Consider the following 19,746-nt stretch of genomic DNA (forward strand, 5'->3'; position numbering starts at 1 on the left):
TGAATGCAATCACATTTAGATATCTTATTAGTCTGACAGTACGTGAAAAAATTGGCCTGCATTTAATGGATGTTGTTATAGCCTATTTCTATGGTACACTTGATAGTGAAACTTGTATGAAAATCCCAGAATGATTTAAAATCTCTGATGGATATAGAGTTTCTCAAGAAAATTGCTCAATCAGATTAAAGAAAAGTTTATATGGATTAAAACAATATGGACGCATGTGGTACAATCATCTTAGTGAATATTTGTTAAAAGAAGGTTATTGATAAGCCATAAAAGTAACATATTTTAATCTGATTCTTAATACGTTTTTTGGATGATTAATTATAAAAATTAGTGAATTTAATGCTAATAATCATTTAAGTTCATGTTTCTATACTTAGGAGAGCATTTGAGAGTGAAAGGAGAAAAAAACGAGCCAAAATCAGACAAATAGAGTTGTTTTCAAGATCCACACGGCTTGGGCATCTCCATACGAGCTGGCCACACGTCCATGTGCCAGATCATGTCGATTTCGCACCCTGCTTCCTAAATACGCGGAAAAACCTAATTTTTAGGCTTTTTGAGCATTCTAAAGTCTATAAATACAAATTAGAAGAAGACTTAAGGGGGGAATCAGAGAAGATCGAAGAAAACACTCGACGAACGCCATCGAAATCAACTCAGAAGCGGATCTTCCTCAAGATCGAAGATCTCCATTTAATTTCTTTCAAAGTTTTATTGAGTTTCTTTATGTCTTGTGGTTATCCTCAATTTGAGATGTTTCTCTTTAGGATTTTGAATTAAATTCCTTAGATATCTAGGGAAGATGAAACCTATGACGAATCTTTTTATTTGATTTCTGATTTACATGATAAATACTTAATTCTTGTTCTCAATTATGTACACTTGTTTCTTGTTTTAATATTTACAGAATATTAATTCATGTTTAATGGGTTTATTACTAGTACTTTTAGTCTTCATGAATACGATACTCCCTACTCACCATAGCTATACTATTATTCGATAGATGTGCTTTCCTTTGTCGTATTTATAGTTGGTTTAGTGACCATCAAGTTTTTGACACCGTTGTCGGGGACTAAAATATTAGGAACACTTGATTTTTATTAATTTAGCCATTTATTTTTATTACATTTTATTTTTGTTTTTAGTTTAATTTTTACATTTTATTTTTTTTCTTTTATTTGCTTATGGTAAGTTCCTTTAGTTTATGACTAGGAGAAGCACGTCGAGACTATTATTATTTGACAGTGAAATAGAAAGTACAGCTTGCAAAAAACATAGAGAAGTAAGGCAAAGTCGACAGAATATAGTAGACAAACAAGACATTATTATTACTGAAGAGATGGGTGATAACCAGAATAATCAGCTACCGCCTGCAGTTGTTACAAATCCTACAAATCCAGATCCTGTTCATCGTACTATGCATGATTATTCCAAGCCCACTCTAACTGGGGCTAAATCGAGTATTGTAAGACCTACTATTGCTGCGAATAATTTCAAACTGAAGCCGAACACTATTCAGATGATTCAATAGTTTGTTCAGTTCGATGGCTTACAAGACGAAGATCAAGATACTCATTTGGCTAATTTTCTAGAAGTCTGTGATACTTTCAAGATAAATGGATTTTCTGACGATGCCATTCGCCTACAGCTATTCCATTTCTCATTGAGGAAAAAAGCTAAATAATGGTTGAATTTTTTACCACGAGGTTCTATCACTACATGAGATCAAATGATCGAGAAATTCCTACTGAAGTACTTCCCACCGGCTAAGATAGCCAAGTTGAGGAATGATATCTCTTCCTTCGTTCAAATCGACTTAGAGACCTTATATGATGCATAGGAGAGATACAAGGATTTATTAAGAAGGTGCCCTCACCATGGGTTACCTTTATGGCTACAAGTTCAGACCTTCTACAACGGTTTGAATCCCTCAACTAGCCAGTTGATCGATGCATTAGCTAGTGGAACTCTGAACAATAAAACACCTAAAGTGGCTTATGATTTTATAGAGGAGATGGTATTAAATAATTATTAGTGGCAAGTTATTAGAACGAAGCCGGTGAAAGTAGCCGATGTTTTCAATTTAGATGCAGTCACCATATTATCAAATTAGGTAAAAAAATTAAATAAAAAAATTTAATGGTTTATATGTTTTTACGCAGGTACATCCAATTATGCAATACGATACGAATGGAGGAGGAATGAACAATCCAGAATGTCTACCCTACGGTCCTAGCAAAGAGAACAAACAAATCAGTTATATGGGTAATAATTCTAGGCCTCAAAATAACCTTTATACCTATAATGCAGGTTGGAGGAACCATCCCAATTTCTCTTGGTGTGGTCAAGGAAATCAGAGAGCACAACCCCCTTCAGGCTTCCAACAACAACCTTACCAATAAGAGAAGAAACCGAACCTTGAGGAGATGTTGACGAAGTTTATCTCAATGTCAAAAACCTTCTTTCAAAACATTGAAGTAGTGCTTAAAAATCAACAAGCATTGATTCAAGGGCTCAAGAACAAAATCGGCCAACTTGATAATTTAATCTCAGAACAACTATAAGGTAGTTTGCCTAGCAATATCAAAACTAACCCAATAGAGCAACTTCATGCAATTACTATTTGAGATGAAGAAGGGTTAGTTGAATCTGAATCTGAATCGAGGCAAGAAACTATGGTAAGTAACGGTAAGGTTGAGGTAAGCCAGAATAAGTAAAAGTTGGTTGCTGCAAAATATAAACCTCGAGTGTTGTATCCTAACGCGACAAAGAGAGATCAGACGAGTCAACAACTTGGTAAATTTCTTAAACTTTTGAAAAATTAGATATTAATTACTGTTTGTTGAAGCTCTTTCACAGATGCCCAATTCCGTTAAATTTTTAAATGAGCTTTTGACGAACAAAAGAAAGTTAGATGATTCGTCGACTATGGAGCTAAATGTAGTTTGTTCAGCCATATTGCAAAATAAACTACCCAACAAATTGAAAGATCCAGGGAGCTTTACTATTCCTTGTTTAATTGATAGTTTAAATATTAATAATGCTTTGGCTAATTTAGGGGATAATATTAATGTCATGCCATATAAAATGTTTAAGCAATTAGATATTGGGAAACCCAAACAAAGTAGGATGAGCATTCAATTAGTAGATCGAACCATTAGATTTCCTAGGGGTATTATTGAAAATGTTCTTGTAAAAATTTAGAAATTCATATTCCTAGTTGATTTTGTTATTTTAGACATGGATGAGGATAGTGACATACCTTTGATTCTAGGTCGGCCCTTTTTAGCAACTGCTAGAACTATAATTGATGTTGGTACAGGTGAATTACTACTTCGTGTAGCTGACGAAACGATTACTCTCCAACCTCATGATTCGGTTAAGAAACAAGACTTCTTTGTCTTTCTCTTACTGAAAGCTAGTTGCTTTGGCTTTATTGCTTTCACTCCAAAGGTGGCGAAAAACTACAAAAAAGCCCGAGTCTTTGATCCAAAAGAGAATAAACCCGAGTAACTGGATGAGGATGTGGAATAAAATGACTCTCCTATCTAGTGATCGAGATGATTTTACAAGTTCTGTTAATATGAATAACCATGTGGTTCAACCATCTTTGCAGGAAACCCTTCAAAAAAATGCAATGGAGCCATGTTCCAATCAATACGACAGAAACAAAATGATTTACGATGAATGAATATTACAAATTGATGAACTAGATGAATGGCAAACACATGTTAAGGAGAAATAGAAAAAGCACGATAAAGAGTTAAGGAGACGCCATGATAAGCATGTGGATGGAATGAACCAATTTAAGGTTGTGGACAAGGTATTGCTAGATAAAACGGATCCTCAAATTGCCACTTCTAAGCTTGATGCAAACGGATCAAACCCTTTTACGGTAGTGAACATCTTCCTAAATAATACAATCAAAGTAACTCATTCTGAATTTGGCACATTTATGGTGAATAGTACTTGACTTAAACCTTATTTTGATAATAGAATTGATAACAAAAGAGAAGAGCTTCGACTTCGTGAACCACCGTAACCGTGCGAATATGAGGTAAGTCAAGCTTAGACCTTAAATAAGCGATTCTCGGAAGGCAACCTAAGTGTTAACACTACTACTTCGCTTAAATTTATTTCATGTTATTTTTTTAAAACTAATCAATTTTTTAACCCACATGGCCTGGACAAGCGGGTGTGTCCCAGGCTGTGTGCACTATAAGGGGTTCAACAGTGAGTTACACAGCCTAGTGACATGACCATGTGACCCACACGTCCTGGACACACAAGTGTGTCCTTGGCTGTGTGGATCCTGGGACTTAATTTTTCAAAAAAATTGACAGTTATATCGCCTGAAATAGTCCACACGGCCTGAACACATAAACGTGTCCTAGGCCATGTAAAACCTAGACCTAATTGTTTTTCATTTTTAAATCAAGTTAGAGAGTTACACGGGTATGGAGACATGTTCGAGCTATACGGGTGTGTGGGAGTTTACACGGGCCTAGGAGAAGCGAAGGAGATCACACACAGCTGTGCGACAAAGTCATGTGGCCTAAAACGGACCCTTACACAATCGTGTCACCTTTTAACCCCCAAACACTAATTTTAATTTCACTTTCATCTTCCCCAAACTTTCACTCCTTAACCCTAGCTACCGCCGACCAACCCCCTTCCAACTCCGGCCACCCCCACACCCTCTCCCTCTTTTCTCCGTTTATTTTCCCTTCCTCGCCTCGTCAACACCCATTACCTACCCTCACAGCTTAGCTTTTCTTTTTCCTCTTCTTTCTTCTCCATTGCACCCCCACAAGCCGTTCTCCACAGCACCAAACTTCCAGCCACCACGCACCACCATCTACCAAGTGCATCCCACCCTGAGCTCTTCTCCCTTTTCTTCCCCATTACTCCTCCGACATCTTTCCCCTCGCAACCACCATGCTCGCTGCCTCCACTCTTCCCATCACCTCACCAAAATCCACCTACGCCCTTCCCCCACCTCGTAACCCACACACACGCAACTCCAATGCCCTTCCCTGTCCCGTCGCGCACCTCCAACCACCTTCTATCACTCCATCAGTTTCCTCTTTTTACCTCTTTTATTATTATTTATTATTCCATTCTTTTATTATTTTTCTTTTCTTTCCTAATTATTTATTTATTTATTCCTTATTACTATTACTATTTTATGCTTTGTTTTAATATTATTCTTTTTAATTGTTTTTATTATTATTATAATTTTTATTGTTATTTTATTTTCTTCTATTATTATTATTATTTTATTTGGCTATAGAGTTATGTTTTGGTGTTTTAAAATTAGTTTGTTCCTATTATTATTACCCAGTTTGACTACTGCTATGGGTTTCTAGTTTTATTTTTTCCTCTGTTAGGGTTTTATTTATTATTATTATTATTATTTATTCGTATTATTATTCTTTATATATTCTAGCTGCTTCTTTCAAAGTGTCGATTCGATTTAATTATTTAATTGGGTGTTCGATTTTGTAACTATGGCTTTTAGTGCAATTTATCTTTCATTTTGTAATTATTTGAGCTACTCCATTATGTCGATTCATGTTTTTGCATTGAGTATTGAAATTCATATTTGGTCATTTTATTTTCCTACAGATTCACCATGATGAACACTCAAAGCAAGTCTAAGGTCGCCGTCCCCGCTTCAAAAAAGCAGTAGACGACTACCGTGACCTCCTCCTTGAGCGTTTTCGCCGAGGCCCGCCACCCCTATATCCAATTTTCAGTGAGTCCCTAGGAGGATTTATATCAGCTACTTCGACTCCGACCACTTGGGTTAAGCCAATGTATTGATTAGGCCACTTTGGAGTAGGTCAAATTAGCTTATCATGTGCGCGCCTTTATTGCCACAACCCTGTGAAACTGGTTCTTTTCTATTATCGAGCCCACATACATGACGCTGACTTTAGAGTTCTGCTCTACATTTACTCTTCATCATGTGATGATGACTCATGATGAGCCAGGCACTATCACCTTCAAACTCAATGGCCTGGCGTGACATATGAATGTCCCTAAGTTCAGCGTTGCTTTGGGACTGTACTCTGAAGAGTTTATGAGTGCCAAGAACTTTCTACGCCTACATCGGCACATCCACTACTTGCCATCTCTTTGTTGGGTAGATCTTACGGTGAGTACAACACCTTATGATATGAGTCACTCGAAAGTGGCTTCTCTCATCCAGTTTTATGATATAATCATGCCCTTTTAGCTCACACATTGACTGGTAGGAGAGAGAGCACCGGAGTCATCAGTACCACCAATGTATATTTTTTTATGGAGCATGACTACATGGCATATTTTTTATCTGGCTTACTTTATCGCTCTCGCCTTATACCATCAGACAAACTGAAACAGAAAGGGCCCTATTTGTTTAGGCCCTTAAGTGACTTGATTCACTCGACACTTCGATCTCTTCAACGCACTGGAGCAGTCCTTTACACTTAGACTCACCGGTCAGATGTTCTCACAAGGAATATCGAGCATGACCCATATGAGGATGATCGAGGGACTTCCTGGAGCGGATCCTCCTCAGTACCGATTATCTTATTCTGACCCTCAGGATGAACCTGAGGACTTCACTGATGATGTCCCTTTCCATCACGAGGATCCACCTCATCCTCCACCTTCGAGTCATCGTCCCGTTTCTCTTGCTGCTACATTAGAGGACCTTTTCGAGCTGTTCACACGCTTTGAGTAGCACTACTTTTAGAGTTTCGATAGTATTGACACGACATTTTAGCAGATCTGTCAGCATCTCCATACCTCCTCTTCAACGCCGACAACTTACGACACTGACGTTTCTGTTGATGAGGACCATTGAGTTTATTTATTTTCTTTTTCTTTTATGTTTATGTTTATTATTTTTTAATTATTTTTATTCTTATTTTCTTAAACTTATTTTGTTTCTTATCTTTCGAACTATATTTTTTTCTATAGTTGTTTCTAATCGAGTTAGTAGCCTTTTAATCCTCTTCACTATTTATGTTTATTTTCTCATTAGTTTTCTCAGAATCATGCACTACATTTAGATCTACCTACAATTTTGTTTTTCACCATTCTGGAAATTTCACCCAATATTCAGGACAGTTTCAATTTTCTCCCTCTCTTATGATATATTTTTTATACTCTAATTATATTTGTTTGTACATTGAGGACAATGTACATTTTAAGTGTGGGGAGGTTATTTATATAACTATTAGAAAATATCTAAATTATGTCATGTATTCTAGTAATTTTCTCATACTTCTATTAGAATAATTTTTTTTGTCGATTTTGAATTTTTGATGATGTTCTTTAGATTAATTTGTCGATAATTATGTATTGGATGATTTAAACTTGAAGACATGAGAGAATCAAGCATGATAAGTTATTTTTCAGAAATTAAAATTTTTTAAGTTGTTTCCCTAAATTGAAGTATTTTCTTGAATTTTTAAATTTGCAAGATTGACATCAAAAACTATGATTTTTTGTGAGATTTTGAACCTTTAGAGCATACATTTTTCTTGCTCATTTTATTATTGGTTATGAGTGTTATTCTAGAACTTGCGTCAATTATACATGTTGAGACCACACTTTTTCATTTGACAAACTGAGATGATAAAGACATTTAGGTTTTAACCCACTTATCCCATAAAAAGCCTACCTGCATAATTGACCCTTAGTGAACCCTATTGAGCCTAATACACTGTTTCTTGATTTACCCATTAATGTTAACTCATCTTTTCGTTAAAACTTTTTCCCGTTTTATTGACTCCCTTTTTGTCAAGATTTGATTTGGTTAGTTGTCTATCTATGCTCATTTGTTGATTTTCTGAATTATTTCTTCTTGTTTAATAAAAAAAAGATCGAAAAAAGTATTGATTATTATTTAGTTCTGTGTTGGTTGAGCTTGAACAGTTAAATTCATATTTTAAGAAAAAGCTCGCTTTTTATTCTTGAATAGTCTTGAATGATGTAATTATTTTTAATTCAGCACTTGTTTATTTTTTCTAGTTTGGTAATTTATCAATTCGATCTCAATTATAACCAACTTTTCTGGCCTTTCTCCACACCCTTAACCTAAGTCCCATTACAACCTCTTAAAGGCCTTTTGATTTGTATATCATATCATTTTATAGTGGTGGAGATTTGATTTTCATGCAAGCATATGGTAATGACTTTTCTTGTTTGACTATTGAGTGCTTATTCGTAAACCTTAAACACTTTGAGTGATTTAAGTGAATATTTAGTGAGGATGTCAATTCTTGTAGATTTTGAATTAAAGGTAACTACTTAAATAAGGGGCGACACCTATGTTTTCGTATTTAAAAATGTTACCTTGGATTGTTTGAGACTTTAGTGCTCGTTTGGTTGAATTGTCAATGCATGATTATTCTTGAATTATTCTGAGACATTATTGATGGGAATTACAAGTTGAGAAATATTGATTTTAATGTGAGTTGAGGATTTTGCTTGAGAATAAGTAAACTCTTAAAGTAGCATATTCTAATCCAATTCTTAATGCATTTTTGGATGATTAATTATAAAAAATAGTGAATTTGATGCTCCTAATCCTTTAAATTCATGTTTCTATACTTAGGAGGGCATTTGGGAGCGAAAGGAGCAAAAAATGAGCCAAAATCAAACAAATAGAATTGTTTTCAGGATCCACACGGCCTGGGTATCTCCACATTGGTTGGCCACACACCCATGTGCCAGCCCGTGTCGATTTCACACCCTGCTTCCCAAATATACAGAAAAACCCAAATTTTAGGCATTCTAAACATTCTAAAGTCTATAAATATGAATTAGAAGAAGACCTAAGAGGGCAATCAGAAAAGATTGAAGAAAACACTTGAAGAACGCCATTGGAATCAATTCGGAAGCGAATCTCCCTTAAGATCGAAGATCTCCATTTAATTTCTTTTGAAGTTTTATTGAATTTCTTTATGTCTTCTGGTTATCCTAGCTTTGAGAAGTTTCTATTTAAGATTATGAACTAAATTCCCTAGATACCTAGGGAAGATGAAACCTATGACGAATCTTATTATTTGATTTTCTGATTTACATGATAAATACTTGATTCTTGTTCTCAATTATGTATGCTTTTTTCTTGTTTTAATATTTCTGGAAAATTAATTCATGTTTAATGTGCTTATTTTAGTGGACCAAAAGTCCCTGTTTAAAAGTAGATTTAGCATAATTGAATGGAGTTGCATGCAATCTTAAAAATAGGATGACATAAATCTACCAGATTAGAGTCAAATCTAATAGCGGAATCCATAGATCGAGTTAATGCGACAATAGGAGTTTTAATTAGAAAGAGATTTCATTAATCAACCCAAAGTCAGTTGTTCTTACTTTCGAAAGAGATATTAACATAATTTAGAGGTTTCTACGGATCAAGACACAAGTGAATAAATCGTTTAATTCAGATTCATAATAATAGGTCAAGTCTAGGTGGATTCTTTACTGAGTATTGTCTGTCTCATTGGTTATCTTTGATTATTTTCCTATTTCATTCTCTGTTGCGCTATTAGATAAATTAGTTTAGTAATTTTAGATTAAAACACATCACCCCAATTTGTCAACTAGATAAAAAGAAGACGGTAATTACTAGTACTTTTAGTCCTCGTGGATACTATATTCCCTACTCACCATAGCTATACTATTATTCAATAGGTGCACTTGCCTTTGTCGTATTTATAGTTAGTTTAGTGACCATCCATTATAAAAACGATCTAATCTACCTATGTGTTTTTATAAAAAGGTATAGATCAAACTTTGTGATAATTGCTATTTATATTGATAATCTAAATATTATTAGAACTCCTGAAGATCTTCAAAATGCAGTAAATTATTTAAAGAAAGAATTTGAGATGAAAGATCTTGGAAAAACAAAGTTTTGTCTTGGCTTGCAGATCGAGCATTTAAAATATGGAATTCATGTCCATCAGTCAACTTATATGAAAGATATCTTAAAGAAATTTTATATGGATAAAGCACATCTATTGAGTACCCCGATGGCTGTACTGTAACACCCTGTACCCGAGACCGTTTTCGGAGTCGGACACGAGGGGTTAACAGACTTAATTCCCTTATTTTTACAGTCCATTTTAAAAATTTCTAGACTAGCTGGCTAACTGTGTCACTGTCACCTTAAAAATCATATCTTGAGTTCCAAAACTCAAAAATCAGTTTCGTAAATTTTCCCTGAAACTAGACTCATATATCCATCTAAAAAATTTTTTTCTAGAATTTTTGGTCAGGCCAATTAGTACAGTTTATTAGTTAAATTCTCCCCTGTTTTAGGGTTCGACTGCTCTGACCTTCATGCATTACGACTTATATACCTCCCTGTACAGGGCTTCAATACTTATGCCGTTTGTTTCTAAAGAAACTAGACTCGAAAAGGAATCTATACATATATGGCATGACTTCTAAATATCTCTGGTTAATTTATAATGAATTTCCTAAGTCCGAACAGGGAATCCAAAAACTGCTCTGGCCCTGTTTCACGAAAACTTTAAAATCTCATAAAATACTATTCATATGATCGTTTCATTACTTCCCTATGAAAATATATTCATCAAGGTTAAATTACATAATTTATTCACTATTTAATTCCATTCTTACTATTTTTAGTGATTTTTCAAATCCACACCACTGCTGCTGTCAGCATCTGTTTTTAAGGTAAACCTTACCTATTTCATGGTTTTCCATGAATCAACTAGAGTTTGTCATACATAGCATCAAAATAGTCATAATTAACCATTCCCAATGGCTAATCGTTACCAAACATTTCCATACCTCTCAATGAACAACATACAAGACGATTATAATGCTATGCTCAAAGTGTATATAAGCCATTTTCGCATGGCTATCCAAATTTATACAAAACCAAAGTGTACATGACCAACAACAAAAAGGGTAGTCCTATACATGCCATTTTCAGAGTTCAACCAAAAGTGTACCAAAAGGGCTTTGATAGTGTGGACGACTTCGACTTCGACAATCCCGAGCCCGATAGCTGACGAACCAAAATCTATAAAACAGAGAATCAAAGAAACGGAGTAAGCATTTAATGTTTAGTAAGTTTTGAATAATGAAATTAGTTTTGGCTAAGGTATAACATTCATATGGCTAAATGGATAACTTCATATATGCACATTCTCATAAACATACTTACTTCACGCTTCAATCAATATATTCATTCACAAGGTATCAAACCTAACTAGAGGCTGAAAATTCGTTAATCAATTGAACGAATGCTATTTAAAACGAAACGACTTTTCCGATGCATATACGAAACATACCTCATCGTTTGGATTTTATGAGCGTGCTAATTTGAAATTTACAGCAAGCTTGCTCACTTCCAAGCCCAAGCATCTTCGGGATTTAGCCGAATATAACTACTTGCTCAAATGCCTTCGGGACTTAGCCCGGTTATAGTAACTCGCACAAATGCCTTCGGGACTTAGCCAGGATATAGTAACTCGCACAAATGCCTTCGGGACTTAGCCCGGATATAGTAACTCGCACAAATGCCTTCGGGACTTAGCCCGGAATTAGTCACTAGCACAAATGCCTTCGGGACTTAGCCCGGTTATCATCCGAATATCCATGCACATATCAGTAAATCATGATACATCTATATTTCATTTTCATAACTAGAATTCAAACACAAGTCACTTATCAAGCATTATCATTTTCGGCTCAATAGCTACATACAAGAGCATGATATTGATTTGCTTAAAACATGATCTAATCGAATCATAATCTAAGTTCCATTACTCGAAAACTTACCTCGGATGTTGTCGAACGATTTCGACGGCTATTCGATCACTTTTTCCTTTCCCTTATCCAACTTTGGTCCTCTAAGCTCTTGAGTCATTCCAAAATCCAAATCTCAACTTGGGTCACAAAAATAACTTGATATCTTATCAACACAACATCAACACCAAGCAAGAATGATACATCCATGGCCGAGTGTCATCTCCATCACATAGCAAGATTTAGACCATGGGCTAGGTAGAACTCAAGCTAACAACTAAAACATGCATGCATCTCATGGAACATCATCAAACATACCTCCTCCTAAACACCAACCAATCGAACATGAAGCAAGAAAACTCCTTTCTTCTTCCTTTGATTTTTCGATCAAGAAGAACAAAGAGGATGAAGCCTTTTTTTCTTTTTTTTTTCTTCTAGGTACGGCACAATGGAGGAACAACCACACACATTTTTTTTTGTTTCTCCTCCTACTAACACTAATATTTTATTGCCCATGTTCTTTATTTTATTATTCCTAACATAAAGCATTAACCCAACATGTTCATGACATGTTTTTTAGCCATAACATTTTGTCCACCCTCATGCTCATGGCTGGCCACTACTAATTAGAGGGGAAAATTGACATGCAAGTCCACCCTTTTGATTACATGCACTAATAGATCCTTATAGATTAACCTATCACATTTCAAAAGTGTCACACATAAGTCCTATTGACTAAATTCACATGCAATTTACTAAATCGAAGCTTAAAACTTTCACACATTCATAATCACATATTTTAGACAATAAATATCATATTCAAATAATTTGGTGACTCGGTTTAGCGGTCCCGAAACCGCTTTTCGACTAGGGTCACTTTAGGGCTGTCACATGTACGATCATTAGATGTGAATAAAGATCAATTTTGTCCTTACGAGAATGATGAAAAGTTTCTTGATCCTGAAGTACCATATTTAAGTGTCATAGGAGCATTGATGTATCTTGCAAACAACACAAGACCTAATATAGCTTTTTTTGTAAACTTGTTAGCAAGATTTAGTTCTTCTCTAACACGTAGACATGGGAATGAAATTAAACATGTATTTAGATATCTCAGAGGGACCATTGATGTGAGGTTATGGCTATTCAAATGCTTCAAAATCCCTATTAGTTAGTTATGCTAATGCTGGATATTTATCAGATCCACATAAAGGTTGATCTCAAATAGGATATTTATTTACATGTGGAGGTACTACCATATCATGGTGTTCGACAAAGCAGACATTAGCTACTGCCTCTTCAAATCATGCTGAAATAATTGCAATGCATGAGGCAAGCCGAAAGTGTGTTTGAGTTATTAACTCAACATATCCAGAAGATATGTAATTTGCCTTTACAGGAAAATATGTCAACTATCTTACACGAAGATAATGCATCATGTAAAGCTCAATTAAAGGGTGGTTATATCAAAGGTGACAGAATGAAACATATTTCACCAAAATTATTCTTCGCTCATGATCTTGAGAAAAAAGGTGACATAAAAGTTGAACAATTTCGTTCTAGTGATAATTTAGAAGATCTTTTTACCAAGACATTGCCAAATTCAACATTTGAAAGACTACGAAATAAGATTGGAATGCCTCGACTCAAAGATATAATGTGATGTTGCCATTAGGGGGAGTCTAAAACACATTGTGCTCTTTTCCTTTAACCAAGGTTTTATCCTACTAGATTTTCCTGGTAAAGGTTTTTAACGAGGTAACTTGTAATAGGAGATTGTTGGGTTATTCCTAATAAAGGTTTTAATGAGACACATTTTTCTTTAAAAGACATCCAAGGGGGAGTGTTGTAAATACATTAAACGAATATCTATAACCACTTTAAACATATTACAGTAATGAGATAAAACTCTTTACTTCATTTATAATCAGGAGATGATTAAATGGAGTATTTAAGAAAACTTAATACACATTTATTGATTGAATGTAATACATTTATTAATTGAATGTAAAGGAGTAATACATTTATTAATTGAATGTAAAGGAGCTTATAAATAGCACATTGTAAGTGAAAATTACACAATGAAAATTCTCGCGTACTTTTCATCCACTTTTTACTTTTTATTATTATTTTATTAATTTTTCTATAACAAAGATAATAAAAAATTATACATAAAAAATATTAAAAATTAAACTAAATTAAGAAATAAACAAAAAATTCTTCAATTTCCCCTATTTTCTCCGGAAAACGCTCAACTTTCTTAATCTTTTCTTGACAAGAAAACTCCTCTTCTTCACCTCTTTCGATTCCTCCAAGCTCAAAGGTAAAGAGAAACCTCTGGGTTGCTACTGCCGCCACTTACACCACTCCTGTCTGATGAGCTTTTCCGTTACAACAACCACTGGAGTCTTTCTCTTCTCTTTAAAACTAAGAGCAATTCCATGGCTACCTGGGAAGCATTCAACACATCCTCTTCAAACGAACAAGGAAAGAATGGAATGGTAGTCAATTTGGATAAAAAGCAACATATGAATAGTCTCAACATTAATACAAATTAATCACAGTAGATCAAGAAAATCCCAAAATGCAAGATAATAAAAAAAAGTGAAAACATTGCAACTATTAGCTAAAAATTGTATCAAAGAGCTTTATTTACAGTCTAATAAAACCCACTAAATACTAGAGAAGAAGAAAAATCCTATAAATCAAATAAACCTAAATTGCATTATTTTATCATAAAAATCAAAACCCCAAAACCTAGAAATCAAATAACACAAATTGCATCATTTTTTTCTTAAAAATCAAATCCATAAGGTACCAGAGAATGCAAATAAAGAATCATGAAAAACTCTTCAAAGAGAGAAGAAAATAAAAAGCAAAACTCCAACAACAACAAAGCCGAATAAATATAATGTTGAACACCCAAAACAAATTAGAAAACCTCATAGCATGAAAGGATCAACTATTAGAAAAAGGCAACGAAAAAAAACTTGAAAAGATATGAGATGGAAACGAGAAAGGGAAAAAAAATAAAGAGGCCTTGTGTATGTGTCATGGTTGTGCATAAGAATGAATGGCACATTTGGTTGATCCATTTTGTTCGTGAAGGGTCATATGGTCCAATAGGATTGGTCCCTTACTTGGAGAGGCAAAAGATTCATCTACATTACATGACAAATATGGAACATAATATTTGAATATATGTAATTTTAGATGATTTGTAATCTTAAAAGATATGATTCTATAAATCTTAGACATTTAATTTTGTATAACTTTGAGAGCATTCACTCAAACTCTCGTGCTTTTGTTTTTCTGTGGATTTTATTTCTTAGTTTTTTTTCATCTTTTGAGTTGTTTCTATTTTGCATTGATACTATCGAGGAATTCTGCTCCTGCTTAAATCCTCAATTATTGCGAGTTAGATTGACTTTGACGTTTTAAAAACTAAGTAAATCGTATAAGGTCATATGAATTGTTTGATTAAAAATCTAGTCCTGTAACATATACACTTCCTGTTCAAATTGAAGAGGGATATGAGTTGTTTTTTTTAATATTTATTTAATTTTTTTATGATTTTAATAAAAATTCAATTTTTATATTTTATTTTTAATATATATATTTTTAAAAAATAAATTATAATATCATTAACTGTTGATGGAATAAAAAATTGAGTACCAATTTAAAATAAAAAAATATATATTAATGCGAAATTCGGTACTAGGCTCCAATTAATTTCCATGATCATCATCAAGTGACATAAGGGATGGATGGTATAGGCATGATGATCAAAGATGTTGATGCAATAAAATTATCTTAGCCCCCGTTACGAAAAAGGATATATTTTTATATCGAAGTCGTGAGGTAAGCCATCTGATATCACCCTAGGAATGGACTTGAGGGAGATATTAGCCAGATTGAACACATCTTTATATCTATATGTTATCCTATTTATTATTATTATTTCCCTTAGAAAGTGGTCCTTGTAATTTAATTATTCAAGTGGGACTTATAATTTAGTCAATTTTAAGATTTAATTAATGTATTTTAGCTACTCAGTTTAACATATCGAAATTTTTAAGTTGCAAATTCTATTAATTATTTCACGTGGCGTTGAATGATAAGTTAATTTATCCATATAAATCACCATTAAGACTTTTTTTTAATTAATAATTAAATTAGGTTGAAATAACATAGTATTATACAACAATAGTCACCAACCCGAAACCCAGATAAGATCTAGGTCACCTACCTGCGACCTGGTCAGGTCCCAGTAGATGGATATGTACGAGGCATACAGTAAGAGGATAACCAAGGGAGCTTGCATTATCAGCTCACATGAGTCGAGGGAACTTCGCGGTCTCAGCTCGCATACATCTAAGGAGTTCGCATGTAGGAGGGCACGAGATCTAACATGCGACTCGGAATGGTACACGTGCCCAACTTGCTCGAAGCCTACTTAGAATATCAGTACTATGAATAGTGGGGTCAAGTCATGAACAGTGGAGTAAAATTATGAACAGTGATACTATGCATAAATACTCGAATGTTTCCTTTAATAAGACACACAAAAATTACTCCACAATTTGTGCAGTGAACGCGATCATCATATTTCTTCAGTTTCAAAGAAAAGTTGCTCACCCAAATGAGCATTTCTCCTTCAATCTTTTGTCTGGACAAGCTAGAGCCTTGGGTTTTGGCAGTCAACCTAATGAAACAGATTTGTTTACTAGATGGTTCGTTGATCGAGTGAAGAATCTCGGCAATACGGCTCATCAGGGAGTTTCTGGTCCATTGGATTTGAACATGTTCATTGGTCAAGGGTTACGACACCCTCCCAACCAGGAAGCATCATTATCCTCACACTCAAGAAGCAAATGAGGTTTATGAAGGATCAGATGGCTGCGTAAAAGGCACGGTTTGAGCAACAACAGACTTTTCGGCAGGACTTATTTAAACAGAATAGGGAGTTGAAGAGGAAGGTAAACTCCGACACTTCTTATTTTCATGACAATATGAATACACAGGATGAAGCTCCGGGCATGCATGAAAGAGAGTAGCAGAGTGATATGGACAAGTTGCGATGAGATGTAAAAGTGTTGCACCTCGAGTCTCAAGATATGGATTGATTGTTCTGTTTTAACAATCCATTGGCCCCTGAGATAGCAACGATGAACTTGCCACGTGACTTCAAAGTCCCAAAGGACATGTTTGAGGGGAGAAGGGACTCGCGAGCCCAATTGATGCAATTCAATGATTACATGAACATATTGGGAGCATCTGTAACACCCCATACCCGTGTTTGACGCCGGAACAGGGTACGAGGCATTACCAGACTTAATCATTAATCATCGTATAAAAAAACCGATTCATAATTTCACTCTAATTTAAAACTTTTTCAAACACATTCAAGCTGTCCCTTAAAAAGAGCTTACAAGGCCCATATCATGCTTTAATTCAACCACACACATAGGCAAGCATGCACATTCTTAAATTGCATCATTTAATTAATAACATAATCAAGACTATCTACATTAAGTGACTTTATACAATAGAGACCTTCAAATAACATAGGTCAGTATTTTAAGCCAATTCCTAGCAACTTAATAACAATTAAACGAGTCTCCATACACGCCAAAGACTTAAAATACTTTAAAACCTTTATATATTGATCAATAGTTTGATAGTGTGATTTAACCTCCGGCGACCTCCAACTCGAGCTAACATCTGCGACACTATAGGAAAAAGGAAAGGAAGGGAGTAAGCATTATAGCTTAGTAAGTAAGTATCTAAATATTAATAAACAATACATTATCATACTTTAAACAAAGTCACAATATGTTCCCGAAATATGACCATCACAAACACACATACTTTCACTATTACAATCATAAACAGATTCAAAATAAGCTGTCTAGCAGAGTACCAGCAACTAAAATATTTATTTCTAGAGCTACAGAACCCAAAATTACAAACCATTAATTTTACTTGAAACTAGATTCACATATATTCTTACCATAAAATTTTCATAATTTTTGGTCTAGCAAATTAGTACAGTTTATTCATTGAAGTTACCCCTGTTTCACTGCTCAACTATTCTGACCACTCTTCACTACGAATCAATTTTCTCATCATACAGAATTCAAAGGATGTTCTCGTTTATTGCATTTGAAACTAGACTCATTAAGGATTTAAAGAATATAAATTATATCCCCTAATTATTTTTTTACAGAGTTTAATGATTTTTCCAAGTCAGAATAGGGGATCACGTAGTCATTCTGAACCAGTCTCTCAAAAACTTAAATATCTCATAATATAGAATTCATTTGCTTGCTCTGTTTCTGTTATATGAAAATAGACTCATTAAGCTCTAATTTGATATCTCATTCAGTCTCTCATTCAATTTCTACTATTTTTGGTAAATTTTTAGATTCACATCATTGCAACTAGCTAGAACAGTTTTATTGTCAATTTTGATCTTTCACACTTCAATTGTATTCATCACTTTCCCATAACAATCTTTCCAATTTCCAATCACATATCGAGCATATTGCTTATAAGTTACACACGTATATACTTACACTTATCACCACAAAGTCATACACAATTTCATTTAATCAATTTCCCAGTTGAACGCTTCGGAATAATAACAGATACGCGATGGTATCGCACACAGCCCACCTTTAAAATCGAAGCTCTCTTGTACACATAGTGGCCCTCACTTAGCACCACTCATGTGACCTAGCTCGATTGTACACATGGTGAACACTTAGTACCACCCATGTGACCTAGCCAGTTTATCTCATAGATCTCTTGTCTACATGGTGTCCTTCACCTGGAACCACGTATGCGACCTAGCTACATATATCCCGTAGCTCTCTTGTCTACATGGTGTACACATAGCATCACCCATGTGACCTAGCTACATCATAATGTCTCGTAGCTCTCTTGTACACATGATGTGCACTCAGCACCATACATGTGACCTAGCTACATACCATCTGTATCATCCAATCTTTCCGAAGGTTCAACCGGGATTTCTCTCTCTTTCTAATACTTGATTCCATACTTCCAATAGTCAATTATGATTCAAAAATCAGCTACAATACATAAAATATACTGAAATACAAAAACATAATAAAGATAATGTATTATTTACATTCAAACTTACATACTTTCTCATTTCCATGTCGAATTAATATTGAACATTTAAATCATCATAATTATACTTACTTTCAACACCTCGGCAATCATAGTAAATATGTCAATTTTACATTGAAACATGCATAAATTAATGCTTATTATACATATGAACTTACCTCGATACTAAAATGGCCATTTTACCAACTTTCTCGATTTTCGATTTTTCTCCCATTCTAGATTCAAATCTCATTTTTCGAGATCTAAAACATCATATTTTACTTATTTAATTAATGTACTATTCAAAACAGTCCTTAACTCAAACTTTGGAAAAATTACAATTTTGCCCCTAAACTTTTGCATATTTACACTTTTGCCCCTAGGCTCGGGAATTAAACTTCATCCCTTATTATTATGTTTTGTGACATGCTGATCATTTTTCCATTCTATGGAAACATCAAATTCTCACTCTAACACATAGTTATGAACAATAACAACTTTTACCGATTAAGCCGTTTTACTCATTTTTGCTTAAAACCGCTTAGCAAAAGTTGTTTAACATAATTTCAGCCTTTATATTATACCATAAAACATCAAAATAAACACATTTCACCTATGGGTATTTTTCCAAATATGAACCCTAGCTTAAACTACTGCTAGAATAAGCTTAATCAAGTTACCGGGATTCCAAAATCGTAAAGAACTTGAAAAACGGGGCTAGAACGGACTTACTATTGAGCTTAGAAAGCTTGAAAACCCTAGCCATGGCTTCCACCATGCTAATTTCAGCCTCCATGAAAAAGACGAGTCAAT

The 19,746-nt window shown here is 34.4% G+C and overlaps 1 non-coding gene across 1 annotated transcript; it reads right to left on the reverse strand.

Moving 5' to 3' along the window:
- Positions 1 to 1,789: 1,789 nt before the first annotated feature.
- On the reverse strand, positions 1,790 to 1,896 carry LOC121204073 (small nucleolar RNA R71). Its single transcript, XR_005899001.1, has one exon. It is a non-coding gene; the product is annotated as a small nucleolar RNA R71 (small nucleolar RNA).
- Positions 1,897 to 19,746: the final 17,850 nt, after the last annotated feature.

The sequence above is a fragment of the Gossypium hirsutum genome, chromosome A07 (assembly GCF_007990345.1).
Source record: "Gossypium hirsutum isolate 1008001.06 chromosome A07, Gossypium_hirsutum_v2.1, whole genome shotgun sequence".
Taxonomy (NCBI): domain Eukaryota; kingdom Viridiplantae; phylum Streptophyta; class Magnoliopsida; order Malvales; family Malvaceae; genus Gossypium; species Gossypium hirsutum.